This window comes from Pinus tabuliformis, chromosome 9, assembly GCF_031772625.1.
Source record: "Pinus tabuliformis cultivar Carrire ecotype Pingquan chromosome 9, CPIR1, whole genome shotgun sequence".
Taxonomy (NCBI): domain Eukaryota; kingdom Viridiplantae; phylum Streptophyta; class Pinopsida; order Pinales; family Pinaceae; genus Pinus; species Pinus tabuliformis.
Genome location: NC_142307.1, coordinates 102,210,917 through 102,231,306, shown reverse-complemented (window position 1 = coordinate 102,231,306; position 20,390 = coordinate 102,210,917). Strand labels below are relative to the sequence as shown.

The 20,390-nt window shown below is 36.9% G+C and overlaps 1 pseudogene; it reads right to left on the bottom strand.

Annotated features, from left to right (window-relative positions):
- LOC149147284 (DNA replication licensing factor MCM4-like) overlaps nt 1–20,390 on the bottom strand; it is a 198,876-nt pseudogene that overhangs the window by 3,780 nt on the left and 174,706 nt on the right.

The window sequence follows — 20,390 nt, the reverse complement described above, 5'->3', positions numbered from 1 at the left end:
ACTGTATAATAATGAAGAAATTCAAGCTACAGTCAAATTATATAACTACAAAACAAAATTATAGTTGTTTTCAAGCAGACATATACCTCTATCAATGGGCACTAGTGGTGGAGCATAACCACAAACAAGGCTCCCGAAAAATGCCTCTTTGATTTTAGGAATTATTGAGTTACATCATATAATCATCCCTATCATTGAAACCATTTTCTCAATATCTATATTTCAATGGAAACACAGGTTAGGATTAGTTTCTACCAAAAAGGGGCATTGAAACAAATGTCTAAAGAGATTAGATAACATAGAAAAAAATGAACTGGTCACCAAATCCTACTCGAGGGATTCAAATCTTGCATGTTAACTGTATATTTGAGATTAAATATTCTTTCCTAAATACAAAAGAAGTTATGTAAATAAACATAAACGTGTCATACAATTTTATGGGGTGGTCAATTTGAAAGCACCATGCAAATGAAACCATAAGTTGAAAATGAGATATAGTTGACACATGAAACTTGAGAGGATTACAGTTTGCCTACCTATATGTGCTTCTCCCACAAATGTTTAAGGTGAATAACAACATGTATCAAAACTATCTAAAAACTAGCAATAACTTCTAGGGGGTATCTAATCATCTTCCCATAAATGTCATCATCACAATCCAAGATGTTCATTTCATCAACGTCTAAAGAATCACCTTCTACTTCCATTGTCTGCAGGGCTGATCAACTAACTGCAGTCAACATAAAATATAAGGTATCCAACCAAAGAATATACTACATGTAAAACATGTTAATAAGTGGAGAATGATTAAAAATAAAATAACAGACAAACATGACATGCTTTGAAATCCACATGTATTTTCCCTCAGGATCTGAAGGATCATACTATGTAATTCTTAAGAAAATGTTGAACTATTTGATTAACATCTTGAACAATAATGTTACTCCCCCAAACAAGAATAGGAGGGTTCCCACAAAGATCACCCTTAGAATATTGATGAATCTACATATAGCAACCAAGAATATTTACTATGCAGTTAACATTGTGTCTACCTTAGGGGAAAAAATGATCATCTAAATTGACAATAATATACAAAAGATGTGTCCCTATTCATAATTGTCAACAAGTTACCTCCCTATTTGTAATGCTAGTTGGAATCAATGTTCAATAAATTGACTTGTGAATATATAATCTTGTGAAGGTATAGAATATTATTGACCAAATATTATCATAAATCTTTTGTTTCATGCCAAAAATTGGGGTTCATGAATTAGATACCTGGACACCAAACACAACATCAAAAAATTGTTTTTTAATGCAATAAATTGAAATAAGCCAACCATATTTATTAACACTTCTCCCTAAGATTGAATTTTAGGCTCTATATTAATAAAATGTACTAGAGTAAGGTCATGGCCTTCAACTTCTCTATGACTATTCAAAGGTAGTACAACTTGAACTCCAAGCAACCTCAATTCAAGGAATTTTTCCAAACAACTTGCTTGGAGCCCAAACAACTTCCTTGCTCCAAACAATTTTTCATAAGACACATAAAAGAAATAAAAGGATCCATGGTGTGATGCTGAAGACCTCATCCTACACTCTTCATGAGAGAAGAAAATCTATTTTTCTCTCACAAAGAAATGTTTTTTCATAGACATGAAATTCTGACAAGTTAAAGAAATTTTACCCTATACAACTATTATCACAGGGCTAGAAAGGGTTGGGATATATCAACCTTCAACCAAGTGTAACTATTTAAAACTTACTTTTGACTAGAAGTTAGTCCTTCTAATATAAGAGGGTTTTATGGGTAGAATCACCCTAGAGTCTTGGGTTGATTACCCCAACAAAGTGGAGCACATACACCATAAAGAGACATGCAAACAAACAATCCTAATACTTATATTACTGAAATAGGAAGAAGAGGTATTACCCGGAGGTCCTACATTTGAGGTCGTTCCCATAGGGTCCAAACCCTTTGCTTCTTCCAATGCCTTAGAACCTACAACTTATTCAATCAAAGCATATACAACAACATTAATATAAAACATGTTCATGATATAGGTGTTAGGTCATATAAGCATGTAATCAAATAAGCATTAATATAAGATTTTATAAGCAAGTCATAACATATATTAATTCATAAAGACCATAAACATCAGGAACAAGACAACACCTCTTTATTGATGTAAACTAAAGAAAATATGAAAGAACTATAGCCTGCGTCGTCTGCCGGATCCATCTTAACCAAGCCTCAGAAATCCTCCTCCATAGGTATGGACAAGGATGTCATGAAGGGATGAGGGACATCTCAAGAAGGAAATAGTGGTTTCCTATATCTTGGCAGAGCAGAAGGCACATGGATTTCTTTAGAATTGATCAGGGATGTAATCAAATATAATATCAATATATAATATTTTCTCTTCCTTTGGGCCTTCCCATGGAGGTGCATTTATACTTCTCAAAATTAGTTTTTTTCAATTGGCAAACAATTGGGTCATGGGCTATAGTAGGTGAGTAATAGGTAAAACACATAAACTCTGCCTGAATTTAAGCAGAATATATATTTTTTAATGTTTTAAAACATATACGTGGGTTTAGTATAGACTGACCTGCATGTACACACTTTTTATACAAGGAAAAATAGCGTATGGGATTTCAAACATTGTTTTTTAGAATTTGGACCAAGTGTGGAAGGGAAGGGTTGCCCTAGGCCATATCATAGACCATCTAATCTACCAAGGGTGGTAAATGGTTATATAATATATGCCCCCTAGTATATGAGGTTAGAAGGGGTACATGATGGCCAAAATGTATTAAGTGTATAGAAGGAATCATGCCAAGACCTGAGAGGAGTTTACCCGATTTCAGCCTGCCAAGCCAGTGGAAGAGATCAGAAAGAAAGTTGTTGTCTGAGGCATGCATACTCATTCTCATAGATAATAAAGCATGGACTCCTCATATCAAATACAAAAGCAGATCCAATATGTATACACGTATAAAAGGACTGAAAATGCATAGTGGATAATATGATCATATCCATAGAAGTACATGTCACAATATCACATACAAAGAACTCATCAATGATGCTGAAGTAGAAAGCTAATCACTGAAGTCATAAACATGATCCAAAAAGTACCAAGTCAAATAGTGGAACAAATGGTACTATACCCAACTTGGGTTCCAACATATAAGATTTCAATGTAATGAATTGCAACATATAAGGTAGATAGTGTCACTGGTAGAAACATGAAGGACTGGCAAGTGAGCTAAAAAATGTTGATGCAAACCCGAGGTCTTCACCGACTACCATGGTACATTTCTACACAATGGGAATAAATGATTTGAAGTCAACCATGTGAGAAATAATTTTATTATTGGTCATTGATGTATACCATTAACAAATGCGAGACTACTCACTGATAATGATGATGAGAGCCAAGGTACCTAGTATAATCTAACAAGTGTGAATAAATATGTTCAAGTCGAACACTTGGAAGAATCTATCAATCAGGAGACAATGATTTTTTCCCACTGTTGATAGTGAAGGAGTCTACCACTAATGTATGAAAACCCTAACTTACTACCAAATGGACTCTAGACCTTGTTCCCAGAGCAATGAGTTGGAGTTGATGGGAAAATATCTGTTGGAAGGAAGGAATTAAAGCATCCTTCATAAATCTAGCATGATTGTAACCTCTAAGCCAATAATGTGGAAGGAATTAGATGAAGAAATATGTAGTAACCAAACCGAATCATGTTTCCAGTGTACACAAGATGTAGCTAACACACGATAGAAACCCTATGAACCAACCAATAATGAAAGATGACACAGAGGCAAGGAAAGCACCAATAGGGTCAAATGGAAATGAAGGTACTGCACGAATCCCAATGTGTGATAATGAAAGTTGATGTCAAACACAAGGGAAACCACTCAGTCAAATACCCATGATGCTGAGCACAAGGTGACCCATCAATAATGAAAATAGGGCTAGGGTGCGGCTCTAGGTCTACTCTTAGAGAAATTTGTCATAGTCGATAAGAGCAAGTCTCGCCACCAAGAAGTCAATGGAGACCTTCTCAAACCAGTACCAACAAAGCACCAAACAATTGATGTGATAGTGAACATGACTTTGACAACTAGGGATGGCCGACTAAAAATAAGGCAAGAGACACCATGGAAAGGTCGACTCAGGTTTATTTCCCTTGAAAAAAATCATGACTCAAATGTAACAATATGGCAACATATGATAGCTTTGTATAGGTTTGTCATGCAAGAGGCACAAACAAACTCTTCATATGATTGGAAGAGATAACCCACTGGAGTAGTATTGACTCAGTAACAAGGTTAAGGCTCTCCTAAGTGAAACTAAAGCCCAACCCAATGGAGGAAAGACTTAATTTTGAGTGCTTTGTTCAAGGGAGACACAACTGACGCTAGTTGTTGGGTTGTGTTATATTCTTTCCACGTAGTTAACAGGGGGTTTGAAGGGAATCCGTAACCCCACTTTATGGGGCTTGGGGCAACGCCCCAGAAAATTTTGGTTTTGGACCCTATGTTAGGTTGGGTAGACCCACCTATGGTTTTGTTCAGGATTTTCGCACATGTTTTTTGGACGTGATGGTTTTCGGTCCATGGTATTGGATGCTTTGGCATGTATAAATATGTATTGTAACATTGAAAAGAACATAATGAAAAATCAGCTGGTAGTCCTGGTTTTGGGATCCAGGGGAAAATATTTGTGTATATGTGTTTTATGTGTTATGATCTCTCATTGTTTATTTTCTGTGTTTTAGAATTCGTATGCAGGTAATTTCTATACGTGGTTAAAACCTACATTTGGTATCAGAGATGTTCTGGCTTCAAGGAGATGCCTTTTTTGCTGAGGGGTTTCACTCAGGCTTGTCATAGACCCTGTTCAGTGGGAGATCTGCGAGATCGATTCTGGTGGTGAAAGAAGATGGCAAGCAGTGGAAAGATAGAGATCAAGAAATTTAATGGTTGGAGTTTTGAGTTGTGGAAACTCAAGATGGAGGATCTATTGGTGGATAAAGACCAGTGGATCGTGGTAGATTCAGGTACTAAACCAACGAGAGTGTCCGATGAAGAATGGAAGAAGTTGGATCGGAAGGCAAAGAGCACAATACGATTCTGTGTCTCAGATTCAGTATTGTTGAATGTATCAAGGGAAGCTATGGCGAAGGCTTTGTGGGACAAGTTAGGGATTTTGTACCAATCTAAGTCTCTAGAGAATAAATTGTTTCTGCGGAAAAAGTTGTATAACCTGAGGATGAAATATGGAGACTCGGTGACAGAGCATCTGAATGCATTTAATACTATGGTAAGTCAGTTAGCTTCTGTTGATATTAAAATTTCAGATGAAGATAAGTGCATCAGTTTATTGTGTTCTCTACCAGATTCGTGGGATAGTCTAGTTATTGCAATAGGTAGCAATGCAACTGCCTTGCATTTTGATGAAATAGTCTCATCCTTGCTGATGGAGGAGATGAGACAAAAAAATATGGAGAGCCAAAATGGTGATACCTTGTCTGTACGAGGGCGTACCCAGAACAGAAAAAAACATAAGTCATCGAGTGGGAGATCTTAATCTAAAGGGAGATCTAAATCTCTAGGAAAACCTGTAAAGGTGGTGTGCTGGAAATGTGGAAAGGAAGGGCACTACAAAAGGGACTGTAAATCTAAAGCTCCTGAAAAAAGAAAGGGATCTGATGAGGCTCCTTCTGTAGAGGTGAAAACTACCTCAGATGAAGGTGGGGATGTGTACTTGGCTTCTTCAAGTACACATGTAGATCATGAGGCATGGTTGATTGACTCAAGAGCATCCTTTCACTTCATTCCCCATATAGAGTGGTTCTGCAAGTATGAGAAATATGATGGTGGTGATGTCTTCTAGGGGGATGACAGGAAGGCTAGAATCATTGGTCGCGGAAAAGTAAAGTTGAAGTTGCAAGGTGGAAGGGTTAGAACGCTTCCAGGTGTTCTACATATTCTTGCATTAGCCAGAAATCTGATTTTCGTTAGCAAGCTAGATGATGCAGGTGTAAAAATAGTGTTCGAGAAGGATACCTACAAGATGGTTTGAGGAGCACTAGTATTGATGCAGGAAGTTCAGATTGGAACTTTGTACAAGCTCCAAAGTATCACTGTTATTGATGGGTGCAATAGTTCTGTGGTTCTTGAAAGTGGAGCAAAAAATCTAGTGGTCTCTGGAGAGAAGACCATGCTGTGGCATCAAAGGCTTGGACATATTGGTGAAAAGGGCCTTCGGATACTTCATGGTAAAGGTATGGTAGAAGGTATGAGTAATAGCTCTCTTGATTTTGATTTCTGTGAAAATTGTGTATATGGGAGGCAGAATGAGGTGAGTTTCCCCTCTGGTAGTAATAGGGCGAAACAGATATTAGAACTTGTGCACAGTGATGTGTTTGGACCTGTGAAGGTTCCATCACTAGGTAAGTCTATGTACTATGTATCATTTATAGATGACTTCTCAAGGACTACATGGATATATTTCCTTAAGAATAAATCTGAAGTCTTTGACAAGTTTAAAGAATTTAAGGCTCTGGTGGAAAACTAGACAGAGAAGAAGATAAAGGTGTTTAGGACAGATAATGGTGGAGAGTTTTGTAGTAAGGAATTTGAAGAATTCTGTAAGAAGTGTGGTATAGCACGGCAAAAGACTACTCCATATACACCTCAGCAAAATGGAGTTACAGAAAGAATGAATAAGACGTTGATGGAAAGGGCAAGAAGCATGCTCAGTGGTGTCGGGTTAGGATAGGAATTCTAGGTAGAGGCGGTGGATACTGCATGTTACCTGGTCAACAGGTCACTTTCATTAGCAATGGAGGATAAGACTCCACAAGAGGTATGGACTGGTAAGAAACCCTTTCTTTCACATCTGAGGGTATTTGGATGTGATGCATATGTACATGTTCCAAAGGAGAAATGAACCAAGTTAGATAGTAAATCTGAAAAGTGCATCTTTATTGGGTATAAGGATGGTTTAAAGGGTTATAAGCTTTGGAACCCAGTCACACGGAAGGTTGTGTATAGCCGAGATGTGGCGTTTAGAGAAGTGAAAGATGTTATTAAATGTGAATTCCAACGAAAGGAACCTGAGAAGATAGAGTTTGAGCTAAAGGAGGAAGAATCAAACTCTACAGTAGAGGAGGAATCAGAAGATGAAGAGCCACAAACTTCGGCTGTGAGAAGATCAGTTCGAGAAAGAAGGAGGCCTGAAAGTTATAGTCCATTTGCTTTCTCTTCAAATTTTGCTTTATCTATTACTGACGATGATCCCAGAACTGTGAAGGAAGTAGTAGATTCAGAGGATGGAAAACTCTGGAAAGAGGCCATGGTTGATGAAATGGCATCCTTACACAAAAATGAGGCTTGGGATCTAGTGGAGTTGCCGGTTGGAAGGAAACCCATTGGGAACAAATGGGTGTTCAAAAAGAAGACAAATGCAGAAGGAAAAGTGGAGAAATACAAAGATTGTTTGGTAGCAAAAGGTTATTCCCAGGTGCCAGGAATTGATTTTGGTGATATTTTTTCTCCTGTTGCCAAGGTAACTTCTATTAGATTACTTTTATCTGTTGCTGCTGCTTTTGATTTTGAGGTAGAACATATGGATGTGAAGATAGCATTTCTTCACGGGTATCTGGAGGAGGAAATCTACATGAAGCAACCTAAAGGCTTTGCAGTGAAGGATAAGAAAGAACTCGTATGCAAGTTAAAGAAGTCTCTATATGGGTTAAAACAATCACCATGGATGTGGTATCAGAAATTTGATACATTTATACAAGAACTTGGCTTCACCAGAAGCAAAGCAGATCACTGTGTGTATTTCAAATTAATTGGTGACTGTGTTATTTATCTGGTCTTGTATGTGGATGATATGTTGTTGGTTGGAAATGACAAAGAAATTATCCGGGATTTGAAGACCCAATTGTCCTCGAAATTCGACATGAAAGATCTTGGTGCTGCAAACTATATTTTGGGCATGGAAATTAAAAGAGATCGGGCAAAGAGGAAGCTCTGGTTAAACCAAAGGAAGTATGTCGAGACAATACTGCAAAGGTTTAATATGCAGGATAGTAAACTAGTGAAGGTTCCTATTCCTGTAGGTGTGAGGTTATCTACTGAACAATGTCCCAAGACACACTAAGAGGAAGAGGACATGTCCTGTGTTTCATATGCAGGTGTAGTCAGTTGCCTGATGTATGCAATGGTCTGTACTATACTAGACATTGCACATGCAGTGGGAGTATTGAGCAGGTTTATGTCAAAGCCAGGAAAGGAGCATTGGACAGCAGTGAAGCAGGTTTTTAGGTATTTGCGTGGCACTAGTGATTATGGTCTGTGCTACCAAGGAAGACCAGGATTGGACAAAGTGTTGGATATTCGTGGCTATGTTGATGCAGACTGGGCTGGAGATCTGGATTAGAGAAGATCTACAAGTGGGTATGTGTTTAACCTATTTGGAGGTGCGGTCAGTTGGATGAGTAAGAAACAATCTGTAGTGGCACTATCAACTACAGAGGTAGAATACATGGCAGCCACTCATGCAAGCAAGGAAGCAGTTTGGTTGCGGAGATTGTGTTCAAGTATGGGGTTAGTACAGGAAGCTATAAGGATAGACTGTGACAACCAAAGTGCAATTTTCTTGGCAAATAACCCTGCATATCATTCAAAGACAAAGCACATTGATGTTCAGTATCACTTTGTGAGGGATATGATAGAAGACAAAAAGGTATTGCTGGTAAAGGTGGACACTTTGAAGAATACTACAGATGCATTGACAAAATATGTGAGCTCTGAGAAGTCTCTTGGTGTAGAGAGACAATGGGCATTTCAGGGCTGGGAAAATGACTAAGCTCTCTTATGGCCCCCTATGGAAAGAAAGCAACAAGTGGGAGAATGTTTGGTTGTGTTATATTCGTTCCACGTAGTTAACAAGTGGTTTGAACCCTATGTTAGGTTGGGCAGACCCACCTATGGTTTTGTGCATGATTTTCGCACATGTTTTTTGGATGCGATGGTTTTCGGTCCATGGTATTGGATACTTCGGCATGTATAAATATGTATTGTAACATTGAAAGGAACATAATGAAAAATCAGCTGGTAGTGTTGGTTTTGGGATCCAGGGAAAAATATCTGTGTATATGTGTTTTATGTGTTATGATCTCGCATTGTTTATTTTCTGTGTTTTAGAATTCGTATGCAGGTAATTTCTGTACGGGGTTAAAACCTACACCAACTTCCATCAATCATGGAAGTAATGTCCCATTACTGCTCTTTTTGGAATATATTTTTTTGTCTTTTTCATATTTGGAAAGCATGAAAAATAATAAAAGAATGCCTATGGTATAGTGGAAATAACGAGTGTCCAAATAAAGATGCGCTAGTTCCTGGGAGGGTAACATTCCTATGCTCAATGCAAGGTGATGAAACTGGTCAATGACACTCAAAGGAACGTTCTTTCCGTGAGTAAAAACATGTCAAGTTGTAGAGGATAAATGATTGTAAGATTGATTTCGCAAAATACATGGTCAAAACGTTTCTTAAACACGAGTCCAAGTGAAGTTGTATTAAGGCCAAAAGGTACAAATGGTCAACATGCAATGCAATAGTACAACTGAACACAAAGGAGCCCCTAGGGCATAAAGCCATAAAAATAGTGAAGAAGTAAGAGAATGAATCTTCAACGCACAAGTCATGGTGGGACTAAAGAGGACTCACGATCCTACACAATATAGTAGCATGGGAAACATATGCTAGTGAGGATCTAACTAAGATGCCCATGTAAAGGTTGTCTCTACCATCATGTCACTATTTTATAAGTCAGCGAGTGAAAATGTTTTAAGAACCAAGACATGATGGGGTCGACCCTATGGCGAAAAATATCACAGTATGGAGGCTAGTATGCAAAATGCAATGAAAAATTATATTCCCTAACCTATATGCTAGTGAAAAAATGATACTTGTGATGGTGGGTCTACAGTGATTGAATCGAAGTAGTCTCTCAAAATCTCCAAAGTATCCTAGAAAAATGACCCATCCCAAGACTCCAAGCCAAAAAGGTCATAAAGCTCATAGAGTTTTAAAAAGAAAAAATGAACTTTAGAAAAATTGATTTTCATATGTCAACTTATATAAAGACCTTTTGACTCACAATTCTTCATTTTTGTTATGAGCAAGTGAGTGAAGGAGCTCTAGAGCAAAAACCCAAGGAAGCTTAATCCATCAAATTCATCTGTTCAGTCAGCCTTCAATCCTCCAGGTAACCTTTTAACTGTTTTTTTGATAAGTTATATTGATTTTTAAATGTTTTTGTTGAAAATTTCACCGCGGGAATTTAGTTTAAAAATTATGCTTTGTGTATACACGGGTTCGACATGGCTACATCGTGAATAGAATATCCCTACACATGACTATGTAAATACCAAACCCGCATGTGCGTGGTTTTAAAATTTGAAACATGGTTTTTAATGATATGAAACACTTTTTTTTGCAGAATGTCGATTACTTGATGAGAAAGGGAGCATATTGTCATTGATAATGAAGTGATGGATGATCCAATTGCATTAGATGCATTACGAGGATGCAGATTATTTAATTGTTCAAAATGCCAAATATGAAGGCAAGATGCTTTTATTATTGATCAAATTCCTCTGAGGATAGAAATATAGGATATCTATTTCATCACTGGTCTTTCCCAAAGAGGAGAGAGGGTCAACTCAATAAGAAGAACAAGAGGTAGCCTCAGTGTGGAGGACTACGTATGCATCTACTGCCCAGGAAACACCAAGAAGATTGGAACCCATATTCCAATTAAACATGTAGAGAGCTTAGCCCTGAGAATCCTTCTCTTTACCATTGCCAGAGTAAATGGTTCAACTTCTCTACATTAGGCTTCTCGAGTTTCAATGAGTCTAGCAGTGGAGTGTCTCATGACAGTTTTTGATTGGTGCACACCCCTCTTAGCCAATATGAAAAAACAACTTACATATATCCAAAAAGGTTAGAAAAAGAACTTTGGATATGGAACCATATTGTGCTCTTTTTTCTTTGAGAGAGTACAAGGGCTTCGACCCAAAGTATCGTCCACCATTAGCAGCCCAAGGGATCCACAAATGGGTAGATGGGCTGATCTAATGAAGAGACTAGGGGGTAGTGAGGTCCCTAGAAACACTTTTGTTGACGATTTCTTCTCCTAGTGGGAACAGCAAGTCATATCAGTCGAGGACTACCCCAATGCTAGCATGGACTTCAGAGGAGATCTAGATTTGGTGTTGCCACCGGATGCAGCATGGGGAGCCATAGGTACAAAATGTTTTTAATATTTTATATTTTAAGATTTTTTTGGATTTTAAGTATAAATTAACTGAAAATATTTTTGATGAGACAAATACTTACAAAATTATTTTTATCATGACATAGATGTTGGACTAGTAAGACCTGAGGGTCTACCTCGACATAGGCATCATGGAAGAGATGCAGAGGGAGCCACAGTAGAGACTGAGAGGACCCTCCATGTTGTCCAGAGAAACTTGGTGAGGTTGAATCACCAGGTACCTATGGTAGCTATAGAAGATCTTCCAGAGGAGATGAAAAGATGCGTTGTAGGTGTGCCATGCGATTGGGTGCGTCTATTCCGACGGGTGGCAATTTCCATCATCTTTTTCTGTGCTGCTCACCCTAGGTAGGACCCATAGATGGATGACCATATATTTCTTATTAGACATGACTATGGGAACACAACTTAATTTTGTAGGATGTTTGTGTCCCAATTTTTTATATTATTTTGAACATAAAACTCTATCTATGTACCAATGGTTTAACGTGATGATCATATATATACAGATGACTCTTCAATTATTTTTTATTTCTAACGTGATGAATGATTTATGTGCCAATCTAATGCTTGATTAGTGATAGGATCTGCATATGAATTTTCCGATCGTGGAATATGAATAAATGTGATATAAATAAATGATCTCTATAATAAACACATTCTTAGAAATTGTTGATATAAATAAGGATCTCTCACACAATAGATGTTATTTAATTGAGATACCACCAATTGTGAATCCAAGTAAACTACTAATGAATCAATACCAAGAGATATTGCCTCAGATAGTAAATTAACGACAACAATATATTCACAAACATTATTTGAATAAGGACCGATATATATGCCTCTTGAAACAATCAACTGGCAAGATGGACAATAAATCACCCAAGCCGCGGAAGCAGGGTTCCAGGTGTGTATACTAGCACCATCAACGAACCCTAGATATATCAAATCATCCATAAATATCTTCCAAAGAAGATCAAAAATATCGACATCACTATGAAACCGATAGATAGATATGCAAAAATATAAAATATTTACAATCAAGGAAATTCTAGGCCAAAGCCTAATAAAAATACCTTTTAAGATAGAGCCCATTTAACTCATTTCGCTCAAAATCAACCAACTCATAAGATCCCTTTTTCAAAACCTTTTTGACAATGAAGGGACCATATCACATAGATTTAAACTTGCGTGCCCCTAAGGCATCTTTGTCTTGTTCATAGACCAAGACAAGGTCGCCTTCAGAGAAAACCCTAGGATAGACAACCTTAACATATTGAGTTTTTACTCTCTTTTTATGAGCTTTGTTGATTATGGTTGCGTCTTGACACTGATCATCGAGATGATCCAAATGAACGAGTCGTTTGTCGATACTAGAAGTACCTAGAAGAAGTTCAACATCTAATTTAAGGGAAATAATTTCACATTTCACATGAAAAATTGATTCCAACCCATAAACTAGTTGAAAAGGGGTAAAACCAGTAGCAGTCTTGACTCACATTCGGTATGCCTAAAGTGTCAGATGTATCATAATGTTCCAATTGGATTGAGCTTTGTTAATCATTCTTTGCAGCATGATTTTTAGGGATTTATTCATGGCTTCAACTTGCCCATTGGCTTGTGGATAATAAGGAGATGAATTCTCTTGCTGGAAACCCAATTTAATAGCCAATTGAAACATCATCTGATTCTGGAAATGACTGCCATGGTCAGTGACAATCTCTTTAGGAATACCAAATCAGGAAATGACTTGATTGAAGAGAAACACATCTATTGTTTCACCATCATTCTTGAAAGTAGGCATAGCCTCGGCCCACTTAGTAAAGTAGTCGACAAATACGATGATATACTTGTGATTTCCCGCTGAAGGTATATTGCAAGTAGTAAAATCAATAGCCCACTTTGTGAATGGACCAACGATGATCACAGGGAAGAGTGGAGCTAGATGCATGTGCATATTTCGAGTATAAAGTTGATAATGGTGGAATATTTTGATTGCTTCAATGCAATCCTTGAATATCAAAGGCCAAAAGTATCTGACACAAAAAAAAATTGGGCTATTGCAAGCCTAGATAGATGACCACCACAAGCTCCACTGTGGCAATCATTTACAACAAAATCGACTTCTTCTAAGGTTATATAGTTTCTAACCAGGTGACGTAAATTTCTACATTCATCCTTCGAAAAAGAGAGCAGAAACTTCGAAGTCTGGAGATATATAACGATATCTTCAAACCAAGGATCTTGCGAGGAAATAAGTAAAATATGTTCATTAGGAAAATATTCCTCATAAAATATTTCTTCCTCATAAGGAAACTCTAAGATCAATTCTTCAAATACTAAGGATTTCTTAGGCTTAGCTGACATGAATTCGAGATCAAATTCTTGTAAAATGACAATCCATTTGTTGTATTTTACCCCAACCGCTCACTTGCTGAGAAAAAATTGAAATGGATTGACTGCTACTAAGACAAAAGTTTTTCGAAGCAGAATATAATGTCTAAGTCACTGGGTAGAATGGACAACTTCCAAAGCTAATTTCTTAATGGGAGAATAGTGTAGTTGAGGCCCCACTAAGTTTTGGCTCAGATAGTAGATTACGTGCTCACTAAAAGCATCATATTCTTTAACCAGAACCATACCAATAGTTGATTATGCTACAACGAGATATAAAAGGAAGTCTTTCTTATAATCAAGTGGACTCAACAAAGGAGCAGAGGTTAATGCCTTTTTCAAAGCATTAATGAGCGTTGCACGAAATCATCCCATAGAAATGGGACCCCTTTCTTAAGAAATCTCATAAATCCTTTAGTAATTTCAGCGTAATTAGTTATAAATATCCTTAAGAAATTGTTTTCTCCTTGAAGACTCTGAAGTTGAAGAATAGAGGATGGGGGAGGCACCTAAAGTATTGCCTCTACCTTGAAGGGATCTACCCGAATGCCTTCATTAGAAATGATGAATCTCAACAACGGACCGAACATGACAATGAAAACACACTTATTTGGATTCAACCAGATTTTATGGAAATGACATCATTCAAAAATTAATCGAAGATGCTTGGGATGATCAGTTCTCCTTCGAGAGCGAGTATCTAAATCATCTAAGTAAGCTTTGATAACATGTTTGATATCATGAAAAGCATATGACATGGCCCGGTGAAAGGTAGCTCCAACATTTTTAAGGCCAAAAGGAATTTTCTTATATGAAAATGTACCTTAGGGTAAAATAAAAGTTGTCTTACGTTGATCTTCTAGACGAATAGTGATTTTATTATAACCAGAAATCTGTCCATAAAAGATAAGATCTCATTACCCACACACTCATCGATAATCTGGTCAATAAAGGGTGTGGGGTAATTATCTTTAGGACAAGCCTTATTCAAATCCCTAAAGTCAATGCATACATGGATCATTCCTTGCTTCTTGTCAACAGGGACTAGATTTGAGACCAACTCAGTTAAAGGAACAGGGTATATGAAATGCACCTTCAGCAAATTTTCAACCTCAGCTTTGATAGCCGTTGTTTTTCTAGGGTTTACTGGTCGAAGCTTCTGGCGAATAGGTTTTTCATTTTTGTATGTCTTGATCTCATGCTGAACTATAGATGGATCTATCCCAGGAATTTCCTCATAATACCAAGTGAACACGTCTCAAAACTCTTTAAAGAGATTGGTATAAGATTGAATTTCTTTTGGGGAACAATCAGCTCCAACGAAGACATTTTCAATAATGTTGGGATTCCTAGAGATCTTCAGTGGAACATTTTGTGAAATGACAAACATGTTACCTTTGGCTGAAAACTGTGCTAGAGCCAAAGGATTTAAAACTACGTGAACATCACCAGTAGATGAAGGACTAGACAAGCTTGATTCTACTTCTCACAAATCAGGGAGGAAATATGATCGATGATGCAAATCATCCCATGGTCTCTCAACACCCGTCATTTCTTCTAGAATTTCTTCTTCGGATGGAAAAGTAGTATCTAGGTAATCCATAGCAGAAGTTGAATCTAGAGTCCAAGCCAGAGCCACATCCCCATCCAACTCCTCTGGTGAAAAAGGAGTAGGATCAGAGTCTGTAGTGTTAACTATAGATTGATAAGAAATTTCAACTGCAGACATAGGAAATTCCATTCCACCCACTTTCCCCTCATCTAATGTGGTGGTAGAAGAGGGTAAGGGCCAAGGATCCGAAAAATAATGAGTTCTAAAGAACTCTCTTCAAGAAGGTGATGATGATGAAAACTATAATGATGATGTAATATTATATAAATGCTCATATAATAAGAAAATTTATTTCTTCACAATATCAATAAGCCAACTTGATTACAAGGAGGGCATAAATTCAATGAAAAACTTCCCTTGAAACCAAGCAAAACCAACCGAAAAAAGTTCACAATTGCTAAAAAACAACGAAGAAACCAAAAACAAAACTGGAAAGAAAAAGAAAGGCAAGAACTATGTTTTTGTCTTTTTCTTTTTTAAAGAACCCAAAGAAATTTTTGAGACCACAAAAGACTACTAAACTTCAAAGACCAAAACCAAGAATAAAGTGTCCCAAAATTTTCAAGTTATGCACATAATTAATATAATGAAACTTGAAATGATAAAGGACTATAGACTTGCATAGATTGATTTGAACAACAGTATGAAGGGCTTTAGAAAACTTAAACAACGTTAGGAAAGACTTCCAATATTGCCAAAGAGGCACTCAAAAACCATGAAAATCAAAATAGGTCAACCAAAAAGGGAAAGCAAAGGAAAGAAATCTAAAAATTGGGTTATAAACAAAACTGCAACCAGTTTCTTGTTCCTCAAAGTCAGAAAAACCAAGAACTTCCACAAGAAGACTTGAACCCAAAGCCTAAACTAAAACCTTACTCAAAAATAAAACCCTAGGTTAACTAGGTTTTTCAACAAGAGGAATATTAGATATTGAAAACTTGCAAGAAATCAGAGCTTCACTAGCAGTGAATGACAGGAAAATAGAAAAAACCACCAGGCAACAATCTTAACTGGGCCAAATATTTTGAAAAATTAATTCAAAATAAGGTATACGTGACAATGTAAAGACACAAAATTGTATATACGTGACTAAACCAGAGCAAACTCATGTATACGCTAGTCTATTTGAAGAAACTAGCGTGCATACGCCATTGTATCCTCTGAGAAATGCGTAATCAAGAAAAACAAAAAATCTAGGCATGATCCAAAAGATCAGATTTGATGCCCAGGAAGAAAATGGATCACAGACACCATAAAAGCAAGAAATCAATCAAACATGCCATAATCAAGGATAAAAAACCTAATATAGAAAAGACAAGAATGTTTTCCCTAGCATAGTTGCCAATTCTGTTACGGGTAGAATCTGTTAGGCCCCTATACTACTAGTGTAACCCCTTATTGTTATTAGTACAACCCACTTATTATATTTATGTATGTAGTGCCCATATTGTTAGTATTCTGCCCCATAGAAGCCCACTATTGTTATTATTTTGCCCTTACATTATTATTGTTATGTCGGCTCTGATTATGTTATGACCCCTTAGACTCCTATATATAAAAAGGAGGTCTTTTCATTTGTATCATCGAAGAATTGTTCATTTGTGTAATGTAAAGGAGGTTTCCCCCTCAAAGAGGCTGAATTCTAAGGCGTTGATCTCTCTTTTCTATCTTCTTGTGAGCTGGTTTCATAACATTTGGTATCAGAGCTTTGGATTCTAGGGTTTCGCTGCTCCAAACAGGTCATCGTGGAATTTTCGCTATAACATTTTTTCTGCGATGTTTCAGAAGCTAAAAAAAAAACCCATTTGAGAAGAAATCACCCTAAATCTCGGGTCTGAATTTTATATCTTTTCGCGCTATATTTTCGGATATATGATTTGAGGAACTTTGTCTTTTTGAAGACTCCTGAATTACATTCCAAACAGGTGACCTAGGGAAAATCGTCATAACTTTCTCTCTGAGCATCGGATTGAAATTTTGTAAAAAGGTATAGAAAGAAGACAGACTGTAGTTTCCTATATATATTTCTCAGTGCCAAAGGTCAAAACAATGACATGTGGAACTTCATACAAGTTCGCTCTTCTGGAAAGGTCTATAATGAGGTCATCTTGGGAGATCGTGCATAACTCTTTCTTGGAGAATCCAATTTGGATTAGACCGGTGGCATTGGAAAGAGGACACAGAGGGCTACTATAGGTCATAATTGCAGAACGTAAAGATCTGAAAGTACAGAGTTACAATCGTTTCAAGATCAAGATCCTAAAATCAAGAAAAAGCAAGATGAGGAAGTTTGATGGCAAGGATCCGGTAAATTGGATACTTCAGATGGACCAATATTTTGATCTACATGGTGTACCACTGTTACAAAAGGTATGTATTTCATCTTCATATTTAGAACCGGATCAATTTTTATGGTATGAAGGGCTTTGTTCTCGTAAAAAACTTGTTACGTGGTCAATTTTCATGGAGGAAATGATAGCACATTATGAGGATACAAAGAGCAACACCTTCTTTAGAGCAACACCACAACAATTAGAAAGAGTAAAAGGGCTTTGTGACATATTGGAAAGCAAAATTATGGAAACCAAGAAGCATACCCCTCATAACTATAAAGATGGAAGTGTTGTTTCTCCTAGCCTTCCGCAACCTACAAGGGTTACACCACAACACTTGGAAGAAAAAAGAGAAAAAGGGCTTTGTTACAATTGTGATAGCAAATGCACTAAAGGTCATAAGTGTGCTGAGAAGAAATTATTTTACATAGAATATGAAGAGGAGGAAGAAAAGGATCAAGAAACATCAAAAGAAGAAGATATACGCCAGGACCCCACCCCAGGGAAAGAAGAAATGAATCAGACCATATCTTGTAAAGCATTGGAAAGAATTAAGACTCCACAAACTCTCAAGATAGAAGGACATATCAAGAAGAAAAAGGTGCAAGAAGTGAAAGATCACATCGAGAAAGAAGAAATGAATCCAACCATATCTTGTAATTCATTGGTTGAAATTACCACTCCTCAAACTATCAAGATAGAAGGACGTATCAAGAAGAAAAATGTTCAAGAAGTGAAAGATCACATTGAGCATCAAGAAATGAATCTGACCATATCTTGTAAAGGATTGGAAGAAATTATCACTCCTCAAACTCTAGAGATAGAAGGACATATCAAGAAGAAAAAGGTTCAAGCAGTGAAAGATCACATCGAGCATCAACAACAATTTCTCCAACTTTTAAAGGATAACGCCACTTCGGTGCAAAATCAAACGAAACAACAGGTAGATCAACATCATAGTGAAAAATGTTTTGATGTAGGTGATTGGGTATTTTTACTACTACATCTCAAGCAAGCTATTTATGAGAAGGAAATGTTGGCAATACTACATGCACTTAAAAAATGGCGACCTTACCGAATGGGAAGACTCTTCAAGCATGAGGATGTGGAAGCATTGTTTTGTGTTATTTCTATTATCTAACTAGATTGGATAAATGAAGCAAGCGATGAATGGAAGAAGGATGAAGAAGCATGGCCACTTATTCAAAAGTTGCAGCAGATCCCAATTCAAACAATATTGCCAGAAATTGAAGAGGAAGGAAAAATCATATTAGAACCTAGAGCAGTCATAGAAACAAGAACCCGACAGCTACGAAATCGATCAATTTCAGAGTATCTCATCAAGTGGAAGAACTTACCCGCTAAATATTCCACATGGGAGGACAAGAATTTTATACAGAAGCATCAAGAACTACTTAAGCGTTGAGGATAATGCTTTTTGAAGGAGAGGGACATGTTAGGCCCCTATACTACTAGTGTAACCCCTTATTGTTATTAGTACAACCCACTTATTATATTGATGTACCCATGTAGTGCCCATATTGTTAGTATTTTGCCCCATAGAAGCCCACTATTGTTATTATTGTGCCCTTACATTATTATTGTTATGTCGGCTCTGATTATGTCATGACCCCTTAGACTCCTATATATAGAAAGAAGGTCTTTTCATTTGTATCATCGAAGAATTGTTAATTTGTGTAATGTAAAGGAGGTTGCCCCCTCAAAGAGGTTGAATTCTAACGTGTTGATCTCTCTTTTCTATCTTCTTGTGAGTTGGTTTCATAACAAAATCACACTAGGGTCTTGGGTTGAGAATACCAACAGAGCGGAGGCCATACATCGTAAAGAGAGATGTAAACAAACAATACTAATACATAAAGTACAAAAATAGGAAGAAGAGGTATTACTTGGAGGTCCTACGTTTGAGGTTGTTCCCGTAGGGTCTAAATCCTCTGCTTCTTCAAGTGCCTTAGAACCTAAAATTCATTCAAGCAAATCATATACAACAATAGTATTAGAAAACATGTTCATGATATAGGTGTTAGGTCATATAAGCATGTAAGAAAATAAGAATTAATATAATTTTTTATAAGAAAATCATAAGATACATTAACACATAAAAAACATAAAAATCAGGAACAAGACAATGCCTCTCTATTGATGTAAACTAAAGAAAATACGGAAGAACTACAACCTGAGTCGTCTGCTGGCTCCAAGCAAAACCATCCTCTGGATCCATCCTGCCCAAGACTCAGAAATCCTCCTCCATAGGTATACACAAGGATGTCATGAAAGGATGAAGGACATCTCAAGAAGGAAACAGAGGTTTCCTATGAATTCTAAGTGTAGAAGGCATATGGATTTCCTCAGACTTGATTAGGGATGTAATCAACTATATATCAATATCTAGTCTTTTCTCATACTTTAGGCCTTCCCATGGAGGTTTATTTATACTTCTCCAAATTAGCTTTTTTAGTTGGGAAATAGTTGGGTCATGGGCTATAGTAGGTGAGTAATAGGTAAAACCCATAAAATGCACCTAAATTTAAGGAGATTATATATATTTTTAATGTTTTAACATATATACATTGGTTGAGTATCGACTGACCCACATGTACACACTTTTTATACAGATAAAAATAGCGTATGGGATTTAAAACATTG